Raw genomic sequence first — 22,425 nt, 5'->3', positions numbered from 1 at the left:
GGTTGTCAGGTGCTTAATATATACCAAAAGCATTGTTTAAATTAAATACGACTCCAGCATAAGGAAGAAAAGTCGCCCTTTTTCTTTTTACCTCTATAGTTTTAATTTCAAAATATTTACTGTGAATTATTATATTAATAGACACTGACTTTAATAGTATTCACTTTGAAAAAAAAATATTGATTATGAATTACTATCAGAAATAAAATATAAAAGATAAACCATACAGTATAAATCATAAATTGATAGATCGAAGAAAATGAGTATTAGTTTCATGTAATAACGTTTTGTGTCTATCGAATATCTTCTTACACACCAAAATGTTAAATTGTGAAGTGCAAATGAGGTAAATGTTCAAACAGTGATGTTATTTAATTTACGCATAAAACTCTCCAAACATTCACATATAAAATGCATAGTGAATCTTCTGTATTGTGGTATATAAACTTAGAAATCACTTTCTGAATAATATTTAATATTTTTTCTTGTTTTATATAAATAAACTAAATGGTTGTAAGAATTTGTGAATTAATTTAGGATACATATAATATTTCAATCTATAAATTTAAAAAAAAATTTTAGGAATAAAAGTGTAATACAAATGAAGCACATAACAGCTAAAGACATTATGTAAAATCAGTAAAACGAGGCGAAAAACCTTGTTTGTTTGTTTTTGAAATTCGCACAAAGCTACTCGAGGGCTATCTGTGCTAGCCGTCCCTAATTTAGTAGTGTAAGACTAGAGGGAAGGCAGCTAGTCATCACTACCCACCGCCAACTCTTGGGCTACTCTTTTACCAACGAAAAGTGGGATTGACCGTCCCATGACAAGCCCCCACGGTTGGGAGAGCGAGCATGTTTAGCGCGAGTCGGATGCAAACCCGCGCCTCTCAGATTACGAGCGCATGCCTTATCGCGCTCGGCCATGCCAGGCCACGAAAAGCCTAGAGGACTTTTCAAATGTGAGGTGCTAGCTGAATTTCTCCTCTTTTTTTTTTTTTTTTTTGTATAAGTGCATTATAGACATATTTGTGAAAATACATAATGATAGAAATGAAATTAAAATATATTGGTAAAAGATAAAAATTCTGTACATGTAAAGATAAAGGAAATGAACAACAAAATTATTATATGATGTTGATTGTTTAGACATATCTTTTAAATGAAGGGTGGTTTATCATTCTGTATGTTAATTTTTATCGTGTTTTTTAGCCTTGTCTTAACACATGTTAAATTAAAATGTGAAGTACATCTCAATAAAGATATATAATTTGGAAGATAAACGAGCCAGTATTCTATGAAAACAAAATTAAACATTTTGATAAATAACAATATTTACATTATTTAACTGTGGTGGTATTTTGTAATTAAATTAAGTTATGATACATGAACAGTTATCAATCATTATACTTTAAGAACATATATGATATTATTGTAAATAATGACATTTATACATTTTTCACCACATATGATGTTGAAGTCAAGAGATATTTCTTTAGTTTATTGTTAACATATTGATATACTTGACCTTATTAACTTTTGTCTTCACAAACAATTGTTAATCATTTCAGTGCGTGCAGATTCTGCATCAACTTTAGGCTCTGCAAACTTCTCAATGATATATTTCTGAACTTCCTGCAAGTATACATAAATAAGTCCTAACGTTATGTAAGATATACTACGATATTTTAATTTATACAAGTATAAAATGTATTTCATACTTTTCATCAGCGTAAATTTCTTGTTTGCACAATTCATTTATATTGTCTTCAGAATTCTAGTTAGGAAATTGTGCCTTTTCACAATCTCAACTGCGTCTGGGAGCTTCTGATGAAAAATGCTTTCTGACAGATCAACTTTAAATTAGTTCTGCTTTTCTTTCATAACATTTGATTGTATACTTAAATTAACGAGTCAAGAACAATATAATTGTTTTAAACTACATTACAACAAGTTTCAAATATTCTTATTTTTTCTTTCTTCAAATCATCTCAATATGTTTATTTAGCTACAAATAGCTGCTAATAAACTGAAAGTAAGTAATATTCTTTAAGCAAGGGGGAAGAGAATTGAAAATATACTTTAAACAAGTAAAATCAAATGAATGTAGTATCGTACATTTCTAGATTTATTAGTTATGTCTGTAGATAACAATATGTTCTGTAGTTTACAAACCAAAATACCTACTGTTTGGGACATAACTTCTATTTTAAAGTTTGTTAAGTATTTGTTACAAACTGCAGATGTTAGAACTTCATTTTTTGAACGTTGTATAATACTTTTTCTCAATTTAAAATTAAGAAACATTGTTAAAATAGTTTTTTCGTACTTGAATGGTGTCGTTTTAACACAGTTGTTTTTAATATTGTTTGTTTCTTTAATTTAAAGCCACACAATGTTATCTTTGCTCTGCCTAGTATGCAGAATCGAACCACACATTGTAGCCTTAAGTCTACAATTTTACCATTGCGCCACCAGGGTGCTTCGAATCTTAGGATTCTTCTTTAATGCGTCAAATTATCCCTCAGTGTAAAAAAATTTTTAATAACAACTTGCATATCTATTGCTTAAAAACTAAAGGTATGTAATATTCTTAATACAAAATTAGAAAAAGGAAATTATAACTAACTAAAGGAAAATTAATGCTACATCATTCCATATCTGTAATTTATGTCTAACGTTAACAGATTGATGTTAGCAACACATTGTTTCCCAAATTACAATGAATTACCGAAACACTTTTAATCATAATACAAGTAACACAACCCAGTCTGACTTGTCTTTAGAATCTGAGTCTGTGCATTCTTTCAGTTCGTTCTCTGTTTCAGGCTTATCTGTTTTCGACTCTACACGAAAGAAAAACGTTTGATTTACCTAAAGAGGGTGTGTTTTTCATGTTACACTTTATTTTATAGAAGGAACCAGTTGCCATATTTTACCTTATAACAGATTATAAATCATAGATGTGTATAACAATGTATCGCTTCAATAGTCAAATTACTCCACAAGTTAATATAGGACCCAGCTGAAAGATGTCTGTTGAAGTTTTCAAAACTAACCCTCGACATTAATAAGAAAATTTCATTTTTTTAAAGAACAGAACTCTAATCGTGTGTGTTACTGAAGTACAGATATAAAGTGAAACATTTCTTCCACTGATGCGATTTTTAATATTATAAATTTACAAAGTTAACTGCAGAAGATAAAACATCCTATCCAAATGTTTGATACTCGTCATTTGTTTACATATACAGAATTAATTCTCAATACTGGTGTTGGGAGTATTAAACAGATATACTTACACTGCTGGCCAAAATCTTAAGGCCAATGAACATAAAGAAAAAAATATGCATTTTGCGTTGATACGCAACCATTTATTTGAGTAGAGCTTCGAGAGATGAAAATAAACATTTTAAGCATTTAATAGAGAAAATGTAAACACTATAAAAGTTAGCCTACATACTATGTGGTCAAAATTTTAAGACCATACTCAAACGAGGCGTTAATTGGTAAACACGTAACAAAATTTAGTCATTTATATTCAAGCATTAACGTTGTCATCATCTTCCACTGACATCTCCTTTTACATAAGATAAAAACATGGCAAAGGCTAAAAAAGCTGACAGAGTTTGAAAGTGGCAGAATTGTCGAGCTACAAAAGCAAAGTCTCTCTTAACGTGCCATCACTGTTGAGATTTGGTGTGATAAAACTGCTGTTGCAAATCTCTTAAAAGACCCTGAGGAATACAGAACGAGTATTTCAAGTGGTCGGCCCAAGAAAATTTCGCCGGCGTTGAGCAGGAGGATTCGACGGGTTATCCGGCAAGACACCAGCCGATCATCGAGCCAGATTAAGGCCCTTACGGACGCATAATTTAGCTTGAGAACATAAGACGGCATCTATGAGAGAAAGGCTTTAAAAACCGTAAACGTCTTCAAAGACCATGCCTCCTTCCACACCACGAAACAGCTCGGTTATACTTTGCTGAGAAGCATCAAACATGGGACGTAGAAAATTGGACGAAGGTTTGTTCTCTGATGAGACAAAAATTTAACCTGGATGGTCCAGATGGCTTCCAACGTGACTGGCACTATAAGGATATCCTACCGAAGACATTTTCTACACGACACAGTGGAGGAGGTTCCATCATGATCTGGGGTGCTTTCTCTTTCCATGAAACAATGAAGCTTCAGGTTATACAGCAGCTTGCTACATTGGCATGTTGGGTAAATCATCCTTATTGACTGAAGGCCCTTGCTTGTGTGGAAATGACTGGATCTTTCAGCAGGACAACGCTGCAATCCACAATGCCCGCAGGACAAAGGAATTTTTTATGGCGAACAATGTGATTCTTTTGAAAATGTTTGGAGGTGGATGGCAAGGGAAGTCTGTAGAAATGGACGTCAATTCCAAACAGTGCATCTTAATGAAGCCATCTTCACCACTTGGAATAACATTCTAACCAGCCTTCTTCAAACGCTTATATCGACCATGACAAAGCGAATGTTTGAAGTTATTTGCAATGAAGGCCATGCAACTCACTACTGAGACCTCTTTTTGGGCATTTCCTACCCTGTTTAGGACTTCATTTTAGTATGGTCTTAAACTTTTGACCAGCTAGTATTTAGGCTAATTACATAGTGTTCATATTTTCCCTATTAAATGCTGAAAAAGGTTTTTATTTTTATTTTCTCTTTTCTAAATTTTCTTTCGAAGATCTACTAAAATAGTAAGTTGAGTCGAACAACGCAAAATGCATATTTTTTTCTTTTATGTTCATTGGCCTTAAGATTTTGGCCAGCAGTGTGTGTTTGTGTGTACATAGTACAAATACTTCCCGCTGAGTCACATGAAAGTTTCTCGTTCAAAAAAAGTCTAGATACTTCACCAACGAAAAGGTTTAATTAGTATACGAAGGTTCTTATTGAGTTATCATAAATTGTAATTTGTTACTCTAAGTCCAGCAGATTACATTATGAACAGAAATTAAAGACAAGAGATCGGATGCAATAGGTACACCTATAAATGAGTGGTTTCTTTTATTTTAACAAAATGAATTTTATTTTTTTGCTCGTTGCTATTTTTCCGTTAATAATATTAACCTTTGAGAGGCCAGTACTGTCACTTAAAGATGTGTACAAAACACTCAGTTATATGTTCCATGATAAATATTTTGTTGAATTATCATAGTGAATTTGAAACGTAGATCTATATGTATGTTTGTCAAAAAATGTTTAAAAAGGAGTGCTTAACTGGATTTTTAATTTATTTCTAATCCTTTACCAATTTTAACCATATTTTTGTAACTTTTCTTACAGCTTAGCGGTATGGCATAACTATAAAATATTTAAAACCTTCAGCTGGATTATTATTATATTTTCTTTCAACAATAACCGGTTAAAAAAAAAGTGGCTTAAAGATCTCACCTTTCAACTGTGAACTGAATATCAGGATGCATTTGGTTAGGTTAAAGAATAAACTGTAAAAAAAATAAAATGTTAAACATTTATAATATAATTTATTATAATTATAAATCAAACATGTTTTACGTTTATTAAATCATTGCTGAGACTGTGATTTATCTTGTCCATAGTTCTATCAAATACTATGAAACATTTTTTGTCAGTTGAGAACCTTATGGATTTCCCTATATGTCCCACAGACACGCTTTACGCCATTAGTTCTCTTTAAGGCCCGGCATGGCCAAGCGCGTTGAGGCGTGCGACTCGTAATCTGAGGGTCGCGGGTTCGCATCCGCGTCGCGCCAAACATGCTCGCCCTCCCAGCCGTGGGGGCGTTATAATGTTACGGTCAATTCGTTGGTAAAAAAGTAGCCCAAGAGTTTGCGGTGGGTGGTGATGACCAGCTGCCTTCTCTCTAGTCTTACACTGCTAAATTAGGGACGGCTAGCACAGATTGCCCTCGAGTAGCTTTGTGCGAAATTCCAAAACAAACAAACAAACAAGTTCTCTCTACGAGTCTCCTACTCTGTGATGACGCATTATTGGATACACGTTATTTAGATATATAATATAAAAAAGCCAACTGTAAGTAATAGTATAATAAACGTGATACTTTAATATCGCATTATAGCGTTTATAGTTTTAAAAGAGAGGATATTTTTCTAGTTAAACTATGTAATTAATCTAAAATATTATAAAATTTCTTTTGTGTAGGGTATTGACCACTAGTTGAATATAGTTCATTGAAATTAGTAACTCATTTAGATATATATTAAAGTATTAAAAGATTCACTAATTTCGAAATACTGTATTTTTAATATTTTTATAATTTCAACATACTGTATTTTTAATATTTGTACTTGGTTGGAAGCGCTTTCACATCTCACATTACTCTTTAACCAACCTAATTAATTACAATACATATTACTCATCAGGAAAATAAAAATGTTAAAACAATAAATACATCGTATTAAGAATATGTTTACAAAGATATAAGTGCCTTTTATGTTACTTCCAATTCGTAAATAGCATGATATTATAAACAAAATAAATATAGTTGTATCATTTAATAACCATAAAAAATAAAATGGAAATAACACAGCTAAATAGTTATGAAATTTAAATTCTTTATACCTTTTTTTATTATGAAATAACTTAAATAATAAATGTTTTTGTCAATTATCACAAGACCAAAATAGCAATTAGAAAACGAAAGTTTCTTGTAATATATCATTGTCACTTTAGATACGCATCGCCAGGTGGTTAAGGCACTCGACTCGTCATCTAAGGGTCGTGGGTTCGGATTCCCATCACACCAAACATGCTCGCCCTTTCGACCGTTGGGGCGTTATGATGTGACGGTAAATCCCATTATTCGTTGGTAAGAGTAGCCCAAGAGTTGGCGGTGGGTGGTGATGACTAGCTGCCTTCCCTCTAATCTTACACTGGTAAATTAGGGAATGCTAGCGCAAATAGTCCCCATGATATTCAAAACAAACCAATGCACTTGAGATACAATTGTGAAAAAAATGTTCAGAGAGGAAGTAGATTATTTAATGTACTTTATCTCAGTTACATGTGTATTTTATGTCTTACCAAAAACACACAAATGCCGAGAATTTATTAACGCTTGATTTTATTTAAATAGTGATCATGTATATTTAACTGAATCTTCTTTTTGCCTTATTGTTGCAAGACGTCAAAGTTCTATACACCTTTTCATGGATATTAAATATATATTTATTTATTTAACAATAATATTACGCTGTTTATGGATTTGAAGTCGCATAAAATTAATTTATTTTTTGTAAAATATGTCACTAAACAAAGCACAATCCTAATAATAAAAGGAATGTTTATTAGTGTTTATGCATAGCAAGGATCCCACCATCAGTAATCTACCACAACGGAAAACCAATATAATTACAGTATTATACATGTAGTACAAAGAAAAACACAGACGTCTGTCCCAATATTTAAATTGGTGAGTTTCCTCCCTCATACCCAAACTTATAGTGACAACAATTTTCATTTGATCTTTTTCTATGCAGACAATCTGACTTCACCAGTCGAAATGACAGGAGACTTGGAACGTTTTGTTCATAAATTCTCAACATTTCGTTGTTTTTTTTTATGTATGTGTGTATTGGTTATCATCTGAAACATTTTTGTTGCTTGTATGACTTGCGATTTTGTAGGACTGAAACAATCACTTGAATTTTAAATTTGTATGTACTGTACTGTACTTGTTATTGTTTGAAATTGTTGAATAATAAGTTTTTATAGATTGTCAGGAAATATTTAACTATTTCACTGTTTTGTACGTTCTGATAAATATAAATAACAGAATAAAATTAGGACAGTTTTAAGACGAACGAGATTTTTGAGTTGAGTGAAGGAATGATGTTTGTTAGCTTAGCAAGGTTTCTTTTATCGGAAATTCAATCTCAAACTTACCAGTAGTAAGTATTCCAAAGTTTCACATGCGGATACAACGTTTTGTATATTCACTATATTGAAGTACTGCACATTACCAATATATAGTCGACTTTTCTTCCTATTTTGATCAATATTGCCATACCTTCATTACCTAGAACTTCAAGATGGCGCTTAGTTTTATCTAGTTAACGTGTCTCACCGACTCTGCACCTGAAGGAGTTGTTTTGTTGTAAAGCTGGTTCATTGAGTGATCGTTCATAAATAAACGAACAAGCAATCAACAATGAATAATCTTAAGGCTTCCCTTGTTGTGTGAATATTTTTTGTCTTAAATCATGTTTAAAGGTAAGCTTTAAATCGACAAATGTACAATGTTTTAACAATGTTTTATCATCATCAGGTGTATTAACTTATCAAAATATTGCACATTCGTATTATAGTTTCTTTCATTACCCACTCAAGTCATCTCCAAATCTCTACATCTCTACTTAAGACTAAACAAACTTATATTGCACTTGTTCTTTAATAAAATTATGTGCAGTACAAAATATAACACTGGAAATTTTTAAACATTTATGTTTAAAGAATCTCTTTCCAGTAAATAATGTAACATATTTTTTACTGATGTTTATTTTATATATATATATATTTACAACTCAACACTAGCATCCATTCCACATGATTAAAATTTGACGAAAACTATAATGAAGATTACTCGTTATTAGAACCGTATTTTTTAAGAACTGAATATTATAACAAAAAAATTTGGCTCTCTGAGGTCAAGATCATACTTTATATCGATACAAACAGAAATAACAAATCATAATTTTATTGTTCAAGTAGTGGGGAACATATATTTGCAACTTAATTATTCCTTTTACTGGGTGCAACGAAGTTACTTATCAAAACAATAAATTAGAAAACTACGTTCCCTCTACTTTTGAAAGTACGACATATCAAAATCTTTAATAATTACAATAACTTTGATATAACACTCGCCGTCAGAATGTTTAACATTTAAAACATTATATCTAACAAACTGCTGTTTTTGGGTGTACAAGACTATTCAGTTCGAGAGTTATTACTTATTTTATCTAGTTATTTCAACAATAATTATAGCATGTTTCGTTACAAAACCCTACATGCAGTTTAACTGTTGTACTATAATATTGGAACATTATTAACCTTCTGCTTACTTGAACCTTTCAATTTTTCTCGTTATGTTTAATATTGTTGCTGTTAGAGGGCTAGATATTTGTAAAGTTTTCTGTCATTTTATAAATACGTGAAGATACTGAAAGCAGATAAGAAACTTAACTTCAATTAAAGTTAGTGAAAGTAAAAAAAAAATGAAGTTAGACTGTGTGGTTGCTTGTTTAGACTAAACAGATAACTTCTGAAGTAAAAGGTTTTTAGTTATTATTGTAAACTGAGGTCTAAAGTAACTGAACCAGTATTTTAACGTAAATGGAATTATTTAAAGCTCTAGTCACTACTGTAGTAATCCACAGAGAAACGTAAATAAACTTATCACTGACTGCATCGTGATAACAGAGATGAGAAGAAATAATTCGTTCTCTCAGTTGGGGTCTAAAGTAATTATATTAATTTTCAATCTTTAGTAATTGTATCAAAACTCCTACAACATAAACATATTATCGACTTTATGAGGGACAATAATTAACTACGTCCATAATTATATCTTTTTAATATCTATCTATATTTTTTAAAATCCTCACAAAAACCGGAACAACAACAAACTCCATGTGTTTCAAGATGACGAAATTACTTAACTCCTATTTTTGTTTATAACCACAAACTACATGTGATTCAAATCACGACTGGTATCGTTGAAGTATAATAAATTAATCTTATTTTTTACTTGTATAGAGAAATATAGTAAATAAATATACTCATTTATAAATAAAACAAAATTTTAAGTACTTTCCCAAACTAACAAAGAAATAAAACAATTCAAATTGTGCCTTTAATAAACGTTAATAATGAGTGTGAAAAATTACAAATTCCTGTTTTTATTTAATATGTGATAGAAAGACAAAAACCTTGAAGGCAACACATATTGTTTTTTCAGGTAATTTGAAACCTTCATCTTGCTGCACGTGAAATAGACGACTACATCCAGTCACAAGACGTTTAAATGTAATATATAGAAATCTACTTTAATACACGCACATTACGTCACACTGTAATAAAGACCATTGAAATATTGATGATGTTGGTTTAAAGTGATATTGTCTTTTACTCAAGGCTAAAGTAACTCACTTTGTATATGTTGTTTGGTAATTTTTTTTCATTACAAAATATAGAAATATAAATATTTAAACGTTTATTATTAAATTTTCATTACTTTTTGACTATTGCAACTTAATTGATAAATAATAATATATTTTTGTAGTTCCACGCTAAATATACTTAATAATAATTAAAAGATTGTAAAAAAACATGGACTGAGAGCACATTGCACATTAGATATTTAGCAAATTACTACTTTATTTTTGAGGAAAGCTATACTGGTCTATCTACTGTGTCCACCGAGGGGGATCGAATGCTGTATTTTAATATTATAAATCCATAGATGTATGTTTTGAAACCCTTTGTATAACTATATATCATAAATTTAATGTTTACCCGTTTTCTTGCCCTTCGGCCCGGCATGGCCACATGGGTTGAGGCGTTCGATTCGTAAACTGAGGGTCGCGGATTCGAATCTCTCTCGCACCAAACATGTTCGTCCTTTCAGTCGTGGGGCGTTATAATGTGACGGTCAATCCCACTATTCGTTGGTAAAAGAGTAGTCCAAGAGTTGGCTGTAGGTGATGATGACTAGTTGCCTTCCTTCTACTCTTACACTGCTAAATTAGGGACGGCTAGTACAGATAGCCCTCGTGTAGCTTTGCGCGAAATTCATAAAACATCCTTGCCCTTCGCCTTTTATAAATAATAAATTAATTGATTTCGCTTTTGTATGTGTAATAAAAGCACACACACGCACACACAAATATGTATAGGAAATCAATAATTACACAGTCGAGCAAATGAATAAAACAATCACAAATAGAACGAGAAAGATGTTAATTTTCAACTCTGTGTTAATTTCTGCTTCACTCCACTCCTTCCTTGTGAAAATACAATGTAGGGAAAGTCTGGGGTGAGGTAGGGATTTACAGGCAGAATGATATCAGAATCTCTTACTCTTTTCTGTTATTTATGCTCCAGTCATCCTTCCACCTAGTTGAGAATATTTTAAAGTTCTCTTTTTCTTTGTGTATTTTTCATACGTAGCGTTGTTCTAACTATTGGCTGTTTCAGTAACGCACAAGAACACAATTTTTCTTTGTATCGTGTGTCAAAGTCGTTGCGAGAACGAGGCTGAGAATTTTAGTTAGTAAACAAAGCAGCTTCTCTTCATTCATACCTTTAACTACAGTCATTACATGAGTCATCAAGTAGTTAAATACAGATAACCACACACAAGTGTAACTTATCAAACCTCACTTCTTTCAAACGTAAGGCTTAATAATAAATGTGTGTCGCTTTTAAAAGAAAGATAAATGAGATAACTGGATAACAATAGTTTGTTTGTTAATTTAGAATTAAGCACAAAGATACACAATGGGCTATCTGTTATCTGCCCACCGCCTGTGTAGAAACCCGGTTTATAGCGGTATGAGTCCACAGACATACCGTTCTGCTACTGGTGGGGGGGGGGGTGATAATGGAAGCTTTTTAGACCTATCTTATAGTTAACAGTCAGCTCTGTACTTTACATCTGGTTGTATACGAACAAACCTATTCCATATAACTTAGAGCTGCTTTTTCTAGTTATATTCTGATGTTTATGTTTGAGAATGTATTTACAATACCTAGGACTTAAACCAAGATAAAACACAAATATTGGTAAAGGTTATTATTAACGTAGTTGGCGGTAAAGGTGAAGCTTTGGTGTATCTGGATTTTCAGAAAGTATTTGACAATGTATCACATAAAAGGCACGTAAAAAGTATCTCTGACGGTGGGGGAGACAAGTTAGCGAATTGGATAGGAGAGTGGATGATTGCCAAAAAAAAACAGATGGTCCTTATAAATGAAGTTTAGCCAAACGTGATTAATGTCTTAAGTGGGTGTGTGTGTTTTTCTTATAGCAAAGTCACATCGAGCTATCTGCTAAGCCCACCGATGGGAATCAAACTCCTGATTGTAGCGTTGTAAATCCGTAGATTTACCGCTGTACTAGCGGGGGGCGTCTAAAGTGAGGTATCTCACAGTTCAGTCTCAGTACCTTTGCTCTGTTTTATTTACATGAGTGACATGGATGAAGGAATAGTCAATAAATTCCTGAAATTTGCTGAGGACATTGAGGTCTTGGTTTTTGCTGGATGTGAAGAGGATGCTGCTGATTTACAAAAAGACTTAATCATTTATTTAGTTGAACAAATAAATGGCAGGTTGATTTTAATTATAATAAATGTAAGATAAATCATATGGGTAATCATAACTTGAATTATAGGTATAATCTGGATATAAATAACCTTAACAGTTATGAAAAGAAAGGAATCTTGGTTTATGGTTTACCACTCTTTTAGTGAAACCTTGTTGACTATCTAATATTTTTTTATGAAGACTGACTAAAAGTGCTTACTCTTGTAACAAATTAAAGAATAAAAAATAAAAATGTTCATATGGCGTTTATTCATCAACCTCAGTGGAACGAGACAAAAAACATTTTGGATTTGTTTCTGCCTGTCGTGCAATCGCAATAATAATCAGTTGAGTTAAACGATTGATCTCAGTAGTGTTGCGCACGTGCTTGGCTTTACTATTTACACTCGGTAGCGAGCACAGAGATGTGCCCTCCAGTGGCACAGCGGTATGGCTGTGGACATACGAAGCAATATATTGGGTTTCAATACTGTTAATGGGCAGAGCATGGATACCTCACTGTGTAGCTTAAAGTTTAAGTTCCAAAACAGGAGCATAGAGGTGTAGTATTAATTGTGTAACTTTGTTATAAGTTTTCTTTGTAGTGTACCAGTTTAAAAACAAATTTATAGTACACGTAAATTTAACAATCTTATTTCAGTCTTCACTTTCTACGATCATCTTATTGTTCATCCCACATTTTCAACATAAATATTATTTGGGCTCCTGATTTGTAAACGGTTGGACCACACTGTTTAAATAATTAGTAAATACCGTCTTACCGAGATCTACTTTTACGGAGAAATGTAATTACTTTTTAATGTCTTTAGCTAAATGCTTACACAACCAAACTGCATGTTATTATATACAAACCACAAGTATTTTGGTGATATGTTTTATAAACTGCAACGATTTCCAGAGATGCACTTGCTTCTATAGTTATAGAAACGTTCATATCAGGTTTGCAAGTATCATTACGTCACTTGAACAGTTACAAACATAAAGAGTGAAAAGTATTAAAGTAATGAGGTGTATTTAATCTTATATTGTATTATATTGTTATTATTTAATCTAATGCTTGTGGAATTTGATATTTACACTGGTTATAAATGATAAAAAAGTTACCAAGAAATCGATGGAAATGTGTAATGCGAAACATTATTGAAATGTAACGGAAAGTTGCGTAATATTGTTTTGTATCAAATACACTTTTGCTTTCTTCAAGTATGCTATTGCATATAATCTGTACAAATAACAAGTGCTCTACACACGTGCTTCGTGATCAAATTTTTTCGATAATACTTTACATTTCCTTCAACGTTTTAATATTCGTGTTCTCTTCTACAGCTTCGGTATTAATTTTGGTGTATAAATCATGTGTCTACCTAGGTTATGAGTACTTCAATCCTTTTATAAATCCATAACATTCCAACCAACAAGTCACTGTACCATTTGTTGTTTTAAAATAATAACTAATAACAAATATTTCAATTTCATCGCTCGGTGGGTTTATTTTGCCAGGTATGGAAAGAATGTGCTAGAGTAATTCGAGTAAAGAAACAGTAGTATTTAAATTAGTTATATTTCCAAACCACATAATTCTATCACCATTCTTTTATATATATCATTATGAATTCTAAACACACTCTTTTGAATATGCATTCTTGTTTGAAATAAAATACAAAAGGTAGTCTATAAGGGGTGATTCAATAATCCAGTAAAACCAAATAATTTATAGTGTTATTAAAATAAAACTAGTTGTAGAATGGAATGACATTTCTCTAATGCTTTACACTTTTGGCAACATTTTAACTTTTCTGTTACGATACATAATTTCAGGTTACTAATCACACTAAGTTTTGTGTTCTGTTACAGAGTTTCTGAATGTATAGATTGTTTTCTGAACTTCGCGCAAAGCTACACGAAGGCTGTAATCACCAGCCTTTTCTAATTTAGCAGTGTGAAACTAGAGAGAAGGCAGCTAGTCATCACCACCCACCGTCAGATCTTGGGCTACTCTTTACCAACGAATAGTGGGATTGACCGTCACATTATAATGCTCCACGGCTTAAAGGGAGAGCCTGTTTGGTGTGACGGGGATTCGAACCCGCGAATCTCGGATTACGAATCGATTGCCTTAAATACCTAGCCATGCCAGGCCTAATGTTTTGAACACGTGCCTACCTTGGATAGAAGTACTTTAATCCTCATTTTAATCAAGAACTTTCCAAAGAACAAACGTTCCATGATACAGTGTACCATTTGTTGCTTTAACATAATAACAGCTTACAGATGTTTCTATTTTATAGTTGGATTTGTTTATTTTGCTAGGTATAGAATGCAGGTGGTGGAGTACTTCGTGTATATATACGCTATTGCTCAAATTAGCTAAAATTCCAAAGACAGAATGTGCAGTCACATGTTTTGTACTTACACCATTGTCTTTACCAATGTCGTTTTTAATTCGACGACTTTTACACGAATTAACATTCAATATGCATATTTCGTTTGAAACAAAATGTATACCCACTACCAAGGTTTGACTTCATTAAACACACCCAATCTGGACCAAACTGATTTTCAGTACTGGGTAAGCCATGAACTGTTGTTCCATTCAGCTAACAGTTATTTTATCGTAACTGTTTATAAATTTTTTGATTATGAATGGGCTCCAGAAACTTTCCGTTTAGTTTACTTTGTATTTTTTCAAATGAAAATATATCCAGTAACAAATGTTATATTTTTAACAGTGTTTATTAATGTAGCAATGTACATAAAATGCTCTGCATTTAAAGTGATATAGGAATTCACGTAAACTTCTTTGGCATTGGAATTGTAGTTATTTTAAACAGTAGTATTTCTATACACGAAGAACACGAGTATCTGTTCTTCTTTTACTTGCTGTTATGTTGAAGCAATAAGTAGTACACTGAATCTTACAACACTGAATCTAAAGAGAAAATTAAAGAACGTCTACTTTAGGTAGATTTGTGTTTGATATATCACACATTACACGGAAACTCTTAAAAAGAATGCAAAACTTCGTCTGAATATAAACCGAAATTTTGTATCGTGGTAGAAAAATTAATACATTAAAAATGATAAGTATTATCGAAATCATTTTGTTATGAAACACCTGGGTAGAACATTTGTTCGTTATTTGAACACGATATCTCCAGTAACTTATATATTTCTCAATTTTTGTTCCATTTCAAAAATGTTTCACCTCATTATGTTTAACAAGTGTGTGAACATCAACTCCTGCAAGCAGTATATTAAAAGCATAATTAAATATAGGTTACTAATATTACACTGCCACACTTCATGTTGTAACAGCTTCGAGTGGTATAAATCAACCTAGTCCAAACACTTGAAAATCAGGAGCTTAAATAATATTTATTATAAAGATTTCAGACAACAATAAGATAATAGTAGAAACGTGGAGACTAAAATAAGGTTTTTAAAATTTAATTATACTACTTTTTTCTTGAAACTGATACACCACAAAAATTGACCGTCACATTATAACGCCCCCAAGGATGAAAGGGCGAGCATGTGTGGTGCGACCGGAATTCGAACCCGCGACCCTCGGATTAGGAGTCGAACGCTTCAATACGCCTGTCCATACCGGGCCAGTAAAGCGATCGTAACAATTCGTGTAATATTTCACAAAGAAACAGTTGATGCAAATATAACTTATTCACAGTAATTTATATAAAAAACTGTAATTTCCTTTTCACTTCTACATGCTAACCTTTTCTAACCTACACTTTAACTGTATAAGTATCTAGCCAAAAACATTCAAGAGTTATTAAGAACGTATTCCATCAGTGATGCGATGACCGAAGAAGGTCGAAACGTTGTTCGCTCTTCTATGTAAAATATTTTCTCAACCCAAACGAGCCGTTTTTGCATATAAATTTAACAACGTATTCCGTTCTATAGACTTGGTATGGAATGTGTCTGCGACTTAAGCTGAAGAAGCCAGGTGGGTAAAGGTGTTCGACTCGTAATCTAAGGGTCGCGAGTCCAAATCTCCGTTTCACCAAACATGCTTGCCCTTTCAGCCGTGAGGACATGATAATGTGACGATCAATCCCACTATTTGTTGGTAAAATAGCCCAAAAGTTGGTGGTAGGTGGTGATGACTAACTGTTTTCCCTCTAGTCTTACACTGCAAAATTAGGGACGACTAGCTGAGATAGCCTTCGTGTAGCTTTGCGCTAAATTAGAAACAGAACAGGTTGAAGGAATGTAAATAGTTTCTTCCAATAGCTATTATTTATTCTGAGTATTCGACTCGCAATTTGTGGTTAACGGGTTCAAATCCTATTCATCGAGCATGCTCGCCCTTTTAGCCATGGGAGCATTATAATATTACGATCGATCTCATTAGTCGTTGAGTTAAAAATAGCCCAAGAACTAACAGTGAGTGGTATTGACTATCAAGTTGCCTTCCTTCTACTAGTTCACCACAGTTAAATGAGGGATAGCTAAAGCAGAGGGGCCTCGAGTGGCTTTGCGCGAAATTTAAAAACAAACAAACACAGCAATCTAACGATGTCACTTATGCTAAGCCATGATATTAGAAAATGTTGTATCGAAATGTCAGTAAAATATTTAAACATTATCGATCACCGACATGCTTTATCTGGATAAATCCATTTTTAAATCTTCTACTTATGTTTTAAATTACAAGTTCTGTTTTAAAATTTGCTATTTCAATAAAGAGCCTTAAATATGAGGATTATCTATTCAACATTGAATAGTTGCTAAAGCAATTGTCTAAATAAACAGTCTGGTGCACAATGAACCTATTAACGGCATAAGAAAACAAATATGTGGCACTTTAACATCTTCTGACGATCATAACTAGGATTAAAACTTGCTAATAGTAATGCGCAATTTCAGAAGACAAAAAATTAAGTATAAATAAAAATGAAGTCAAAATAAAAACCTAATAAAGTAAATAGTGTTACCTTAAAATAAAAATTTCTCCAGTAGGTCAGCAGTAAGTTTACAGATTTCCAAAACTGAGGTCCATGTAGCTGTGTTCTAAGAAAACAATAAAATAACACAGACTAGATTTAAAAAATAACGAAATTTTAAGTAATAAAACATAAATTATAGATTTAGGTATAGATCTTTACTAAAATTAGAGAATGAAAAACTGCAACACGTATTTAATAACACAAAATTAAGTCTTCCTGCTTTTTGTTTTGCATTGAGTTCCTGAGATTCATAAAGATGGTTGTACAGTTAGTCCGAAAATGTCTTACAGAGATACGTATAATCATTATTGGCAACGTTTTTGAATGTTTTAATTTAGAAATGATGACACTAACAAAAACTACCGAGTCTTAGTGATGGAGTATATTATGCTAGTTTTTACATAGTTCTCTTGAACTCGCACTCAATTCGATAAGACCATAACTAACTTTTCTATCAAAAGTACGATAATGAAGTGAGAGTTGTTTAACACGAATATCATGACACGTGAATTTTAGACACCAAAGAAGCTTATACATTATTTGACGGTGATACATATAAGAAGGTGTTGGTATGAGACCAAGATCAGCCTCGAAACTCGCGCATTCGTACCTATGCCCACTTTATAACTGTAAATTCTAGCAGAACAATTACAAAATATATTTAAATCAAACTCAATAACTAAATGGAATATAAAAATAAAATATACTGGATGTGTTTCATGAAATTTAGAACTAACATTTAAAATACAAAGCAAAAAAATGTACGTACTTGCATGCTCACTGTACAATCGCCTTCTAACTGGAACATTTAATTAATTAACAATTATTATTCCTGGAGATGATAGTATATTAATCGATTCATATCTTAAACCGACTATAACTCGCATTCTGTGTAAAGCCGTCGCTCTTTTGCAAACAGGGAGCATTAGTTAAGCTCATAAATAACAAGCACCTGACTGCTTGTTCTCTTATAACAAACAAAAACTGTAAAATCATGATATAATCTATTCGGCCAAAGTGAAGGACATTGCTATGATTAACCTATTATCCTCAATTTACAAAGCTGAAGCAGTTTTCATGGTTTAGAAAGAAACAAAGGAAACTAAATAAAAGTTTAACATTTTTTTTATATTAATAAAATATAGCGGGAAATATATGGTATCCTGCATATCATACGAGTATAGAATAGTGAAACTAGGACAAATTTCCAAGAAAGATTTAATTCATCAGTCATATAAACCATCAAAGAATGTTGAAAGAGTGACTGTCAGTGATGACTGGACAAATATATTATATCTTGCAATATATATCAAGAGAAATATATTTAGGAAATAGAGAGACTTGTTAGATTTCATTGTACAAAACACCTTTGTTCTATCAGAACACTTTATAGACAGACATCAGTTACCGGAGAATTTTTACTTTTTAACCATTAAAACAACGAATAAATACGACAATATCTTCGCATAAAGTACAAGTGGTTCATTCTTATTTCATAGATAATTCTCCCAGAAGGAGATTACTGAAACATTAACATGTCTCATCATGGTTTCAGGGGATAAGGAAGCTCTTCTGAACCTGGGTAGTATTTTAATTTCAATGTAATTTCAGTTTTCTCATTTTACCTAACATTAAATTTAGCACAAAAGTGCAGGTAAGCATTCACCTATCTAATGCGAAGTGTGCCAAAGTCCAGGTACAACTGGAGAAAAACTAAACAACATTTCACTCTTTTTTTAAACACTTTAAATATCAATGAAGTTAGGTAAGTGATTCTGGTTCAGGAAACGTCTACACAATTACAGAAATAAACTCATAATAATTCTCCCAAACCAGTAAAAGAAAGAGTTATTGAAATTAGAACATCTTTCATCATGATTTCTATGGATCAAGGTAACATTTAGAGCCTGAGTGGAATTTTGACTTCGAAGTCATCTCACTTTTCTTATTTTAATCGAAAGCTTTTTCCATATTTGTGATGAAAGTGACGTCTGCCTTTATAAAAAAGGAGATATAAGTTTATAATAAAAAAATAAAGAAACATTCAAGACATTAACATTGTGTCTGGCACAAACAAAGCGGAATAGCATTGGTTTATCTAACTGAACACTTGTTAGGGTACGTGTTACGCTATGGTCTGGATTATATCAGGAATAAAACAAAATTAAACGATACTTCTCACTGTCACTTTTCAAATATCATACAAATAAAGTGTTTCTAGTTCATGACATCTCGAACTTCTATGGAACTACAGAAATAACAGAAATAAACTATACTTTGCTTTTTCCTGCGTTCACGTAACCACCAAAAAACCTGTTGAGTATGTGCTCGGTTCTCAGTTACACAGTGAGTTATTACTCACAAGATACCAATAGTGGGTAAGTTAGCTACGCAGTTGTGAAATTTGTCTTCAGCTGTAGCCTAAATGTAAATGACATACACAATTCTCATAATCCCTGACAAGTTGTTGTCTTCCCTTTATATTGCCATTTTATGTGTACAGGTCGAAAATACAGAAAAGAAAGCGAATTAACTTTGTATTCTGATGTTTTTTATTAAACATTATTTTTGTTTCTTTGCGAAAAAGCACAAAGCTGTACAGTATGCCACTAGGAGGGGGGCTGTTATACATAAACATGAAGGAATGTTCAAACTTGTGAAGCGGAACTCAAGTACACTTTACAACCATGCATTCCACTTTGTGTCCTTAATGGAAACATTATGAAGCTACGTTTTAGACGTTTATTAAAATCACATAAAGTATGAATACCGAAGTTTTATTCATCAATATTCAAGATATTTTTTGTTGGATCATCAGCACAAACTTTCGCAAAATTCAAGCTTGATTTTACTGTATACATATGGCTCATATAAACTGTAAATACTGCGTGTTAAGTTAATGCGTTGTTGATCCAGTTAGAAGTTTAAAGTTAATTGGTGTTAAAGTTAAATTTAATTGTAGACTTGAGGACAAACCTGAAACAGAGAAGGGAGGAAAAGTGTGAATACAAACATACATTTTTCTACTTAGTTTTAGTGCTAAAGGATTTTTAAGAATATATCATTGTGATTTACTTTTCAACATGCTCTGCTCCAGCTGTTCCATGTCAGTTGTGTTTAATGTGGAACTTTTATGGGTACCACCATAGAATAATATGGATTTACTCAAACTATAAACCAATATAATAAACTTTCTTAATGCAAATTAGATCTGGCAACAATGTCGTGTCTTATTTAAGAATGGGCAAATATTGTTTATTATTAATTTCAAGAAGTAAGATATGTGCATTTTGAGCACGAACAAGATCTTTTTTGCCAGCCCCCCGCTAGTACAGCGGTAAGTCTATGGATTTACAACGCTAAAATCAGGGGTTTGATTCCCCTCTGTGGGCTCAACAGAGAGCCCGATGTGGCTTTGCAGTAAGAAAACACACACGTTTTTGCCAGAAGTTTTCATACCTTTCTTAGCCACCTTGAAACACTTGTATTCACAAGATATTATCAAGTTGGTGAGTCATTAAATTCTAAAGTTGTTTGCCAATACGTATTAAGTGAGAATAATAATGACCTATTACACAGACTACCTGTATACACATATCTGTTTAATACTTACAACACCAGTACAGAGATTTACTTCTATATTTATAAGTGAATAACGATTATCTTTACAAAGTTTCAGCTATTTATATTGGATGTTTCGTTTTCTATTGTTAAATTCGTTAAATTGTTCCAAGAATAATTTTATGTTTTAAAGTGATAAGAAGAAGGAAGTTATTACAACATTTTAAGATATTAAAAATATGTTTTACATTTATAGACAATACTGATTTTAATTACTTGAAATACGTCCTTTTTTTCTAGACACTTTAAACATCCAACTTTTATCCATTTGTTGGAACAACTAACGTGAACAGTTCACTAAGAATATGACATTTTAAACCTAAATGGTATCTTATATGATACACAGGCCAAACAGCAAAGTTTTAAAACCTCTATATTCAACTTTATTTAACATTAATTTTAATTTACTAACCAAAGACGGAACTGCTATTCAGTAGTTTCGGGCTTTATCTTGCTGTTTGATCCGAGTAGGACAGGGGTCGGAAACCTTTTCCTGCACAGGGGCCAGAGGCCATGTCTGTGAGCGGATGGTGGGCCATATTAATCTCTATAGCTAATGAATGAAGGTAATAATAATAAAACATAGTGAACTATGAATAATGTTTACTTTATTTAAGTACTATTCGTGTCGTAAAGGACACAACTACCGGTTATTGTGAGGCTTGATGCTGTTTGTCGCTCGAAATCATGATGAAATAGAATTACAAATTTGAATTATTTTTTCAGGACTATTGCGGGCAGGGTGGATGTGATATTTCGTTAGGGGACTGTGCGCCGTAGGTTGCCGACCCTCTGGAGTGAGAAATTAACTTTCACTTCTTAATATTTCCACAGACGAAAGTGCAAAACGTATATAATGGTATGACTGCTCTAATATTGGATTCCTCGAACTGCATATTTACATCGTAGCCATTGAGCGACAACTGGCTAATTATAGACACAATAATTTTTGAAACATTTTGGTGTTGAAAGTAAGTTTAAAGCTAATATAATAGATATATGACATTACAATATGATACAAAATAATTATGTATAGAAAATAATATAAAACATGATAGTCTTTCCACGAATACATAACACAGATAAAAACAAGAGAATACACAAAAATATTAAAACTAAAACACTTAAATATTTTATAAATGTCTTAGCAGATAAACGCCTATTATTTCAGTTATATATCTCAAAACGGCTGGTATATGGATAGAGAAAACACTAGTAAAGAACGTTTCGACCTTCTTTTGTCATCGTAAAGTTCACAAAGAAAGAAAGGGTTACTGACCAGTAGCTGACCACATAATTGAAGGTACTTTTATACCTATATTAATAAATATATCCAACATCTAAGCACGCCCTCTACATTCCCACATTCAATTACACAACCGTTTTCAAACATGTGGTCATCTACCGGTCAGTCACCCTCTCTTTCTTTGTGAACCTGACGATGACCGAAGAAGGTCGCCTCTACATTCCC

The 22,425-nt window shown here is 32.4% G+C and overlaps 1 long non-coding RNA gene across 1 annotated transcript; it reads right to left on the bottom strand.

The window, feature by feature from the left end:
• Positions 1 to 1,440: 1,440 nt before the first annotated feature.
• LOC143227116 (uncharacterized) lies at positions 1,441 to 18,491 on the bottom strand. Its single transcript, XR_013014890.1, has 4 exons — positions 18,103 to 18,491; positions 17,322 to 17,397; positions 5,428 to 5,480; positions 1,441 to 1,635 (listed from the first exon to the last, which is right to left on the bottom strand). It is a non-coding gene; the product is annotated as an uncharacterized LOC143227116 (long non-coding RNA).
• Between the last annotated feature and the right edge of the window lie 3,934 nt (positions 18,492 to 22,425).

The sequence above is a fragment of the Tachypleus tridentatus genome, chromosome 9, assembly GCF_004210375.1.
Source record: "Tachypleus tridentatus isolate NWPU-2018 chromosome 9, ASM421037v1, whole genome shotgun sequence".
Lineage (NCBI taxonomy): Eukaryota > Metazoa > Arthropoda > Merostomata > Xiphosura > Limulidae > Tachypleus > Tachypleus tridentatus.
Note: the sequence above shows the minus strand (reverse complement) of the source record. Positions and strands in the feature narration are given on the sequence as shown.